At 41.7% G+C, this 11,505-nt stretch overlaps 1 protein-coding gene across 1 annotated transcript in view; it reads left to right on the plus strand.

Annotated features, from left to right (window-relative positions):
• LOC125776748 (uncharacterized) overlaps nt 1-8,925 on the plus strand; it is a 251,208-nt gene extending 242,283 nt beyond the window's left edge. The window contains exon 2 of the mRNA XM_049450306.1: nt 8,694-8,925. The gene's annotated coding sequence lies outside the window, so the exon portion shown is untranslated. The remainder of the gene's footprint in view (nt 1-8,693) is intronic.
• The last annotated feature ends 2,580 nt before the right edge of the window (nt 8,926-11,505 follow it).

Consider the following 11,505-nt stretch of genomic DNA (forward strand, 5'->3'; position numbering starts at 1 on the left):
TGCATTGTTATTAAATTACCATATTTTGTTACTTTAATTATAAGAGGTGTGCTAGATATTTGTGCAAGTAAATACTTGACATTTTTGGATATGGAGATATTTTGGGTGTTTTAACACAACGTTTAACGGCAATTAATAATTCGCTATATGTAGTACCAAACTGTTTTGCCTTTTAGCGGTATTTCAGTTTTTACCGGGAAATAAACCGAATACTAAAACAGTATGGTAACGGTTTTTTCTTTCTTATTTTATTCCAATGGAATTTTTGTCAGAACAACAAATTTTCTTTTAATGCTTTTAAAATATAAACTCAGTTTGATTTCCGCCAGGGGGATTTGGGAACAATATGAGTGTATATCTTCTTCTTTACTGGCGTAGATATCGCTTACGCGATTATAGCCGTGCCAGTCGTTTGTTCTTTTCGCTACGTGGCGCTAATTGGATGATATCAATATCATCGGCATCGCCAGCAGCTGTCACTCTTATAAAAGATTGTACCTGCTCGATTAAGTTCTTCAGCTCGAATTATTTTCTCCAGCAGTAGATTGAAGAAGTGGCACGATAGGGAGTCGCCTTGTCTGAAACCTCGTTTGGTATCGAACGGCTTGAAGAGTCCTTCCCGATCCTGACGGAGCTTTTGGTGTTGCTCAACGTCAGTTTACAAAGCCGTATTAGTTTTGCGGGTATACCAAATCCAGATATCGCGGCATAAAGGCAGCTCCTTTTCGTGTTGTCGAAAGCAGCTTTGAAATCGACGAAGAGGTGGTAGGTGTCGATTCCCTTTTCACGGGTCTTTTCAAAGATTTGGCTCATGGTGAATATCTGGTCGGTTGATTTTCCAGGTCTAGAGCCACACTGATAAGGTCCAATCAGTTTGTTGACGGTGGGCTTTAATATTTCAGACAATACGCTCAATAGATCCTTATGCGCGATGTTCAGGAGGCTTATCCCACGGTAGTTGGCGTAGATTGTGGGGTCTTCCTTTGTATGGATTGGGCATAGCACACTTAAATTCCAATTGTTGGACATTCTTTCGTCCGACCATATTTTACAAAGAAGCTGATACATGCTCTTTATCAGTTCTTCGCCGCCGTGTTTGAATAGCTCGGCCGCTTTGTTGTTTTTCAGGCGGGTAATTGCTATTCGAACTTCTTCATGGTCGGGCAATGGAACGTCTGCTCCATCGTCATTGATTGGGGAATCGGGTTCGCCTTCTCCTGGTGTTGTGCGTTCACTGCCGTTCAGCAGGCTGGAGAAGTGTTCCCTCCATAATTTAAGTATGCTCTGGCCATCGGTGACTAGATCACCTTTGGGGTCGCCGTCGCATCTTTTCGTAGAATTTTCGAGCATTACCCCTGTCGGCCAGCTTATCAAGCTCTTCATACTCCCGCATTTCGGCCTCTTTCTTTTTCTGTCTGCAAATGCGTCTCGCTTCCTCCTTCAACTCTCTGTATCTATCCCATCCCGCACGTGTTGTGGTCGATCGTGACGTTGCGAGGTAGGCAGTCTGTTTTCTCTCCGTTGTGACACGGCACTCCTCGTCGTACCAGCTGTTCTTTTGCATTTTCCGAAAACCAATAGTTTCGGTTGCTGCTGTAGGTAAGCAGCTTGAAATGCCGCTACACATGTTACACTTTCAGCGATTTAGTTGGTGTCGTATTCTACTGCATTTTATTATATTCAAGATATTAAAGCATCATACGATACTTTTTAAACGTGTGGGTTGCTAACTGATCCCTCCTTGAAATTCAGAGGTCCTCGTTTGAATCTTTAGATGTATTGAGAATTTGGTTGAGTCCGTCTATTACCGGTTGTGATAGTTTATTGGGTTCATCTTGTTAGGCTTTTATCAAAAGTTTTTTATTAAAAGATTTTTCCCAAAAATTAAGGCTATCAGTATTAAAATGACGATTAAGGCGATGTTGGTTCCATGTTTGACTCTATTTGCTACTTCTAGCAGGCTTAGTTTAGCTATTTTATAGAAATTCTTCTATGTTGAGTGGTGCGGTTGACGGTTGTAGGATGGCTGGTAATGATTTACTAGCTCTTCTTTCTTCGCTATAGAAATTTTCCCGTTGATAACAATGGTTACTTTGGTATACAAGATTATACAAGATTCGTTATTTATTGAAATTTCTCCATTATATTTGTTTAGTAGTAGTGTTCCACGTCTCATTTCCTCCATGCAGTTTGGCAAACAACTTTTTAAAAGATTATTTACAAGGAGTTTTTCAAAGTAAACAGAACTTTTTGAATCTATATGTCGACTGGAGCATTAGAACCTGCTATTTTTATCTATTGTCCCGTGAGAATTCATTCATGACATTTCATTGATTGGAAGTGAAGTTATTCCGTATGTATGTTTGTGTTATCGGTGCGAAAATGAGCTTCGAATAAAGAGCCAACATTAAATTTTGTTTTAAATTTGGTAAAACTTTTACCGAAACGTTTCAATTGATGAAACAAGTTGTGCCTATTCCGTAGTAGAGTGCACGAGTGGTTTCAACGTTTTCAAAGTCGTCGTAATGACATAAATGACGAAGAACATGTGGGCCAATCAAAATCCGTGATCACCGGAAATTCCATCGGAACTGTGCGTGAATTCATCAAAAATCAGCCGAAATCATCATTAAAATTCATCGAAATGGAATTGAAAGCGACATGCTTTTGAACCGTGCAAAAAGCTGTATTGAAGCAGTAGGAGACTATTTTACAGGGTCCGGCACTCGAACCAACTGTAACCAATTAAAAAAGCCATAAATTCCGTTTGGATAATTATTTTTATTTATTTTAATGTACAAAATGTGTGAAAATAATCATAAATTCAGGACCAATTCACTTTTGCTTGTCAACCTTTTGCCTTAACTATGGCCTTGAGACGGTCAAAAAAAGAATCGCCATGGCTTTCTTCAGCATCTCAAGACTAATATATTTTTTACTTAGGACCTTGCTCTTTAAAATGGCTCAGAGAGAATAATCCCTTGGATTCGCATCTGGTGAATTCGAGAGCCATTGTGTGGTCGTAATGAAGTTCGGAACGTTGTTTTTCAGCCATTCTTGGTTCACTCGCGCTTTATGAGACGGTGCTGAGTCTTGTTGAAACGTCCATGATTTGCGACCGAAATGTTTGTTTGCCCACGGCTTCAAAACAGTCTCCAGAACACTTTCACGGTAATATGTCGCATTTACTTTGACGCTAGGCTCGATGAAAACAATTGGTGACCGCGAATAGCGTTTTGCGATGCTACCAGTATCATTGTAACGAGTGATGGTGCGATAAACAAAAACGTTATTCACACTAAGGTGTTTAAGCTCACAAACAATTGCTGGCTGTGATTTTCCAGCTAAGTATAAAGCAATCACACTATTACGTTTGAACTCCATCGCTAATCACTTTATTGCGTTCACTTTTGGCAAAACGCTTTTGTACACTTGTGAACAATACTCCGAACTGTCATTCAGCAAATTTATAAACGGCTGATACCAGTGCGACAGCTGCGCGAACGGTCTGAAGTTGGTTACACTTCGAGTGCCGGAGCCTGTAAATTAAATCAATTGATTTTGCCGAAAAAAAACATTTGTTCTGTTTTCCTGTGCGACGATCCGCATACTCGACACGTTACGAAATTTCACTCGATACGATTACTTGCTCGCTTACGACTGCCGCGATTCGGGCCCTGGGACCGATTTGGTTGACGACCGAATGCATGTTGGTCAAAATTTCGTCTGGGGGAGTGGAAATATATTAGTTCGGGGTAAAAAACTCTATTGCTATTTAAATTATTAAAAGTGTTATTTCGGGGAGGTCGTGGTTGTGGTTGAATATTGGCTTTGTAATGTCAAGTTTTTGACATAAAAGTAGTGCTTGGGGCAAGGTTGTCGGTTCTCTCATGCTGAGAAGACGAGGTAAATCGTCATTTAGCCCTCTAATGAATGTGTTGAGGGCTTTGTCCCTATATGGATTGGTCATAGCCCGTATGGACTCGTCGCTTAATTCGAGACATGAAATTTTGTCTAATATAAAGGAAAGGTGTTGATAAACTTTCTGGTAGAAGGTCGGAATGTCATCGTGGCGTTGGGCCAGAGTGGTCATCTGGTATTCGAGTAGTGCATTTTACCCGAGTAGTGCATTTTCGGATTTGACTTCATTCAATTGAAGTATAGACGACTGCGGCATCGGCATACGTCATGCCTGATCGTATGGAGTATTGCGAAGTACTTACGTGTATTTTTGACCCCCACGTATGCTTTAAAAATTCTGTTCATTCAGGAGATAAATTCTCCTGGTCGTACCGAAAAATTTCTAAGGCATTTAACCATGTGCGAAATCTTGTCTAATTTGTTTATACATATGTATTGTTTGCGTTCAGTGTAACGCTGTGGTCGGGTTCGGTAAAGTCATTTATAGCCTGCGTTTTCATTCGTACGAGTACTTGTCGAACTATTGTCGTTACTAGAGTGGGGTTAGGGGTGGGAGAGTTTGAAGGATGGATGGAACGGTTTGAGGGATGCGTGGTTTGCCCATAATCTAACCTCATCTGATTTAGTTGTTCAATCAATTCTTCAGCAGTGTCATTAGAAGTAATATTAGGATTTGTTTGAAAAAGCTTACAGTAATTTAAGACCTATTTTTCTCCCTTTTTGTATCAAATAATTAAATTCTTGTTCTTTGTAATATTAATATTTTCTTTAATAATATAAAAACAGTTTGTAAAAGCTTACAGTACTGGTTTCCATCCTTCTATAGGATTCGTTCGTCAGTACAGTATTTATTATTAGTTTCTCACACGGGTAGCCTTACTTTTATATTTTCTGGCTTTTTTATCGCGTTTCGCGTTTGTGTGTTTTTATTTTTGCTTTAATTTCTAATTTAGTACCGTTTGTCGCTCGCCACTCGCGTACTTTTTGGTTTTCAGGCTGTTACTACTTTTCGAGGGCAGGTCCTGCTCGGGCGTCAGTTAAAAAAAATTTATTTAGTTTTTTTTATAGAAAAATAATTTGGGAGCATGCTACTTTGTTGATTCATGTCTTATTAATTTACACTTGACTCTAAACCTACGTTTACCGCTACAACGGGTATGGAGTTTGCTGACGCTGCGCTTCCCACAGGTTGTACTCGTGTCGCAATCTCAGCGATTTAGTTGGTGTCGTGTTCTATTGCTATGTATCATATGATATTAATGGTTCATATGATATTTTTTAAATGTGTGGGTTTTTTTATAGTAGTAGGAAGCATCGAAAGCCGGAGTGCGGGACTTTAATCCGCTAAACCTAACCTACTCCCACCTCATATTTCTCTCACGGGAGCACTGGACAAAGTATTACTTCATGGGAGAGAAGAAAACGTTTAAGTCTCCTCTATTGCACGGACTGACTGACGCCTAAGCTGTTCAAAATGTCTCAATTTTGTCATAATTAGATTTGCCACTCTGCTTTTGAAAATAACTCATTACAATGAGGAGTGTGTGTATTGTGTAGAGCTTTTAATATGTTTGCCCACTTTGCGGAGTTGAAGGCATTTTTCACATCCAGGGTTATTAGCGCGCAGTATTTTTTCCTACCACCTATCCATCTTTTTCCACTTATTCAGCATTTTGCAGTATCAACTACTTCTCTTAGTGCGTCAATAGTGGAGCACTTTTTAATAAAGCCGTATTGTCTCTCTGATAATCCACCGGCTTTTGGATTGCTAACTCCAAGCGGTTTCTTACAATGCTTTCGTACACTTTCCCAAATCGAGCATGCAAAGAGGTCGATAAGATGAAGGTAGTGGCTTTTTTGGCTTTGGGAGGAGAACCAGACGCTGTATCTTCCACGGATCAGGGAACACCTCTTCTAATACACACGCATTGTACATATTAACAAATAAGCTGGGCCTTAGAGTTATGGCTTCTATTTGGTATACCATCTATTCCGTGCACTTTAGAGTTTTTGATTTTTTTCGCAATAGCCAATAGTTCGTCTTCTGTGACTAATAGAGGTGGCTCCGTAGCCTCGTTTCGTTTAATATAGGAAGTGGAGGCATGTGTCGGGAATATAGCTTCGACAACATTTTTCATAAAGGATGCGTTCTTAGGTTGCTGAAACTTATTTTTAACCTTCGACATACAAATTTTGTATGCCGTTCCCCAGAGGTCTACGTTCGCTTCTTCATAGAGCTTTTCGAAACAGGATCTCTTACTACGGATAATAGCTGACTTCAGGAACTTTTTTTGATATTACGCTGTAGGCGACATCTTCGTCGTTCCACCAGTATATCGGTTTCCTAATTATATTGTATCTCGTCCTGCGCATAGTTGCATCGCAAGCTGCATCTAGCTCCTTCCGCACAGCGGATACTAAGTGGGTGGCATCTTCGCCTGATGCCTCACTCCAGACCTCTCAAAAACGTCAGTATCAAAGTCTTTTTGCCATCAGCTTCGTTTTCGACATGTATTTCTACGACAGAGTTCTGTTTCCTGGGAGAACGAAGCTTCGGCAATTATAGCCATATGGTCACTATTTGTATACATGTCTGACACCCTCCACTTAGTATGCCTGCTAAGCGCGTCGTTAGCAAACATTAGGTCTATTATTGATCCTTTATTTATATTTGAAAGGTATTTTGTGTGCCACTGTTTAAAATTATAAGGTTTGATCAAAAATTCTAGAATTAGGCGACCACGATGTTTTGTAACTCTGCTACCCCAAGCAGTAGATTATGCGTTGAAATCTCCCGCTATTATTATTGGCGATTTGCTTCTCATTTCTAGAGACAACTCCAGGAGAAAATCTTCAAATTCGCTAATTGTTGCACTGGGACGATCATAGCAGCTAACAAATATTACGAGGGCTGCTATATATATTTCTGGCCTAATAATGAAAATAGGAATATTTATCAACGAAAATGGTTTTTTTTTCGTTGGATTTGGCTCGTCTTGGAAGACCCACACGGTCGATTTTTTTTGTTTCGGGCTCAAACGCATAGATCCATGATTCGTCACCTGTGACGATCTAATAAACGTCTTTTGAAGCACCGCGATCGTATTTTTTCAGTATTTCTTTACACCAATCCACACGAGACTTTTTTTGAGCAATTGTCAAATTGTGCGGGATCCAACGAGAACAAACCTTTTTTTACGGCCAGTTGTTCATGCAATATCGAATGTATGCTGGTGGGAGAAATGCATAGGCATGCCTCTATCTGAAGGTATGTTACATGACGGTCTTGCATTATCAGTTCACGTACGGCATCGATGTTTTCTGGCACAACGGCTGTTTTTGGACGACCTTCACGGAATTCGTCTTTGAGCGAGCGTCGGCCACGATTGAATTCGTTGTACCAGTTTTTCACAGTGCTATAGGATGGTGCTTCATAGCCATACAAAGATTTTAGCTCACCGATGCACTCTTGTCATGATAATCCACGTCGAAAGTTGTGAAAAATGATCGCACGAAAATGTTCACGAGTTCCAATTTTTGGCCGAGATGAATTTCTTCTTCTTCTTCTTTACTGGCGTAGACACCGCTTACGCGATTATAGCCGAGTCAACAACAGCGCGCCAGTCGTTTCTTCTCTTCGCTACGTGGCGCCAATTGGATATTTCAAGCAAAGCCAGGTCCTTCTCCACTTGGTCCTTCCAACGGAGTGGAGGTCTTCCTCTTCATCTGCTTCCCGCGGCGGGTACTGTGTCGAATACTTTCAGTGCTGGAGTGTTTTCATCCATCCGGACAACATGACCTAGCCAGCGTAGCCGCTGTCTTTTAATCCGCTGAACTATGTCAATGTCGTCGTATATCTCGTACAGCTCATCGTTCCATCGAATGCGATATTCGCCGTGGCCAATGCGCAAATGACCATAAATCTTTCGCAGGACCTTTCTTTCGAAAACTCGTAACGTCGTCTCATCGGTTGTTGTCATCGTCCAAGCCTCTGCACCATATAGCAGAACGGGAATTATGAGCGACTTATAGAGTTTGGCTTTTGTTCGTCGAGAGAGGACTTTACTTCTCAATTGCCTACTCAGTCCGAAGTAGCACCTCTTGGCAAGAGTAATCCTACGTTGGATTTATAGGCTGACATTGTTGGTGGTGTTAATGCTGGTTCCTAAATAGACGAAATTATCTTTAACTTCAAAGTTATGACTGTCAACAGTAACGTGGGAGCCAAGTCGCGAGTGCGACGACTGTTTGTTTGATGACAGGAGATATTTCGTCTTGCCCTCGTTCACTGCCAGACCCATTTGCGTTGCTTCCTTGTTCAGTCTGGAGAAAGCAGAACTAAAGGCGCAAGTGTTGAGACCGATGATATCAATATCATCGGCAAACGTCAGCAGCTGTACACTCTTATAAAAGATTGTACCTGCTCGATTCAGTTCTGCAGCTCGAATAATTTTCTCCAGCAGCAGATTGAAGAAGTCGCTTTGTGTGAAACCTCGTTTGGTATCGAACGACTCGGGGAGGTCCGCCCCTCCCGACGGAGCTTTTGGTGTTGCTCAACGTCAGTTTACACAGCCGTATTAGTTTTGCGGGGATATCAAATTCAGACATCGCGGCATAAAGGCAGCTCCTTTTTGTGCTGTCGAAAGCAGCTTTGAAATCGACGAATAGGTGGTGAGTGTCGATTCTCCTTTCACGGGTCTTTTCCAAGATTTGGCGCATGGTGAATATCTAGTCGGTTATTGATTTGCCAGGCCTAAAGCCACACTGATAAGGTCCAATCAGTTTGTTGACGGTGGGCTTTAATCTTTCACACAATACGCTCGATAGAACCTTGTACGCGATGTTGAGGAGGCTTATCCCACGGTAGTTGGCGCAGATTGTGGGGTCTCCTTTTTTATGGATTGGGCATACCACACTTAAATTCCAATCGTTGGGCATGCTCTCATCCGACCATATTTTACAAAGAAGCTGATATATGCTCCTTATCAGTTCTTCGCCGCCGTGTTTGAATAGCTCGGCCGGCAATCCGTCGGCCCCTGCCGCTTTGTTGTTCTTCAGGCGGGCAACAGCTTTCCAACTTCGTCATGGCCGGGCAATGGAACGTCTGCTCCATCGTCATCGATTGGGGAATCGGGTTCGCCTCTTCCTGGTGTTATGTGTTCACTGCCATTCAGCAGGCTGGAGAAGTGTTCCCTCCATAATCTAAGTATGCTCTGGGCATCGGTGACTAGATCACCTTTGGGGGTTCTACAGGAGTATGCTCCGGTCTTAAAACCTTCTGTAAGTCACCGCATTTTTTCGTAGAATTTTCGAGCATTACCCCTGTCGGCCAGCTTATCAAGCTGTTCGTACTCACGCATTTCGGCCTTTTTCTTTTTCTGTCTGCAAATGCGTCTCCCTTCCCTCTTCAACTTTCGGTATCCATCCCATCCCGCACGTGTTGTGGTCGATCGTAACGTCGCGAGGTAGGCAGCCTGTTTTCTCTCCGTTGCGACACGGCACTCCTCGTCGTACCAGCTGTTCTTTTGCACTTTCCGAAAACCAATGGTTTCGATTGCAGCTGTACGTAAGGAGTTTGAAATGCCGTCCCACAGTTCCCTTATACCGAGTTGTTGACGAGTGCTCTCAGAGAGCAGGAGTGCAAGCCGAGAAGAAAATCTTTCGGCTGTGTGTTGTGATTGCAGCCTCTCGACGTCGAACCTTCCTTGTGTTTGTTGGCGTGCGTTTTTTGCTGCACAGAGGTGGATGCGAATCTTGGCTGCAACAAGATAGTGGTCCGAGTCTATGTTAGGACCTCGGAGCGCACGCACATCTAAAAGACTGGAGACGTGTCTTCCGTCTATTACAACATGATCGATCTGGTTGGTGGTTTTTCGATCCGGAGACAGCCAGGTAGCTTGATGTATCTTCTTATGCTGGAATCTAGTACTACAGATGACCATATTTCGGGCCCCGGAGAAGTCGATCAGCCTCAACCCATTTGGGGATGTTTCCTCGTGGAGGCTGAATTTACCGACCGTAGTGCCAAAGATACCTTCTTTGCCCATCCTGGCGTTGAAATCGCTAAGCACGATTTTGACATCGTGGCGGAGCATCTCTCATAAGTGCGCTCCAAGCACTCATAAAAGGTATCTTTGGCCACATCGTCCTTCTCTTCCGTCGGGGCGTGGATGCAAATCAGCGATATGTTGAAGAACCTCGCTTTGATGCGGATTGTGGCTAGACGTTCATTCTCCGGAGTGAATGATAATACTCGGCGACGGAGTCTCTCCCCCACCACGAATCCAACACCAAACTTGCGCTCCTTTATATGGTCACTGTAGTAAATGTCACAAGGACCTACTCGTCTCTGTCCTTGTCCCGTCCATCGCATTTCTTGGACGGCGGTCTTTCCCCTAATTGGCAATGCCGTAACCAAAGCAAAACGAAGAAGGAGAAAAAGGAGAAATAAAACTAAATCAAAACGGCAAAAAAGAATTGAGTGCACGTTTTGATTCGCTGTTACGTGGGGAAATTTCTATTTAATTTTACTTTTATGTATATAAAATTACCAAAAAAGGGTCAGGTAAGTGCCAAATAAATTCTATTGAAACCAAATCGAAGTACTTATCTAATTTTTGGTAGTATGGTGTGGTTTTTGGAATGTGTGTGTGTATTTATGAGTGATGTCTTCATGTGCGTTGGTGTGGAACCAAACAACCAAAACTGCACTCGGAACCAAAACAATGAAAAATTTCTGAAATAATTAACATATCGCCAACCGTTGGGACAACAGCGTCAAGTCTAAATGAGTTATCTCACAGTACTAATAAGAAGACTAAGATAAGATCTAAAAAAAAAACACTGCAGGTACTGAATCGTTTCCTGGTATATGCACTCCGCCAGTATTGTAAAATAAATCGGATCAGCGCTGATCCAACCTAATGTAAACGACTTTTATGAGCAGGTCAAAAGTATTTCTTTCCAAGATGGCTCTAAATTAAGGAAAATTACAGAAGCAATTGTGAAATATATGAAAATAGACAAGAATCCATTTTCCAATGTGGAAGGAAAAGCATTTCTGCAGATGATGAAAGAACTGGCTCCGCGTGTTAAAGTTCCAAATAAGTTCCAACGTATGACATATGGACTCAGACAATGAAAAATGAGTCCTTCCTTGGGGTAACAATGGATTTTTTGAACAATTTACGTTTGTTGAGTGGGACGTTAGAAGTAATCGAACTGTACGAAAGTCATACAGTAGCTTATTTAGAAGAAAATATGTCTGGGCTTTTCAACGAGTGGAACGTTTCAATAAATAAAGTTTCTGTTTGTGTATGTAACTGATAATGATACAACCATGATGAAATTAAATAGAAGCTTGTTTGGCGAAAAAATAATACCCTGTTTCGCTCATACCTTAACTTGTAATGCAATCAATAGATAAGTCCACGGAAGTATCAGCTTTGATCGCTAAGGTGTGCGACATTGTTAAGTTTATTAAAAGAAGTGTTAATACCAGTGATAAATTGCGGAAGAAACAAAAAGACTCCGGAGCTTCTACAAGGAATACTAAGAAAATTATTATTAAGAACGCGATAGAGT

This window comes from Bactrocera dorsalis, chromosome 1, assembly GCF_023373825.1.
Source record: "Bactrocera dorsalis isolate Fly_Bdor chromosome 1, ASM2337382v1, whole genome shotgun sequence".
Lineage (NCBI taxonomy): Eukaryota > Metazoa > Arthropoda > Insecta > Diptera > Tephritidae > Bactrocera > Bactrocera dorsalis.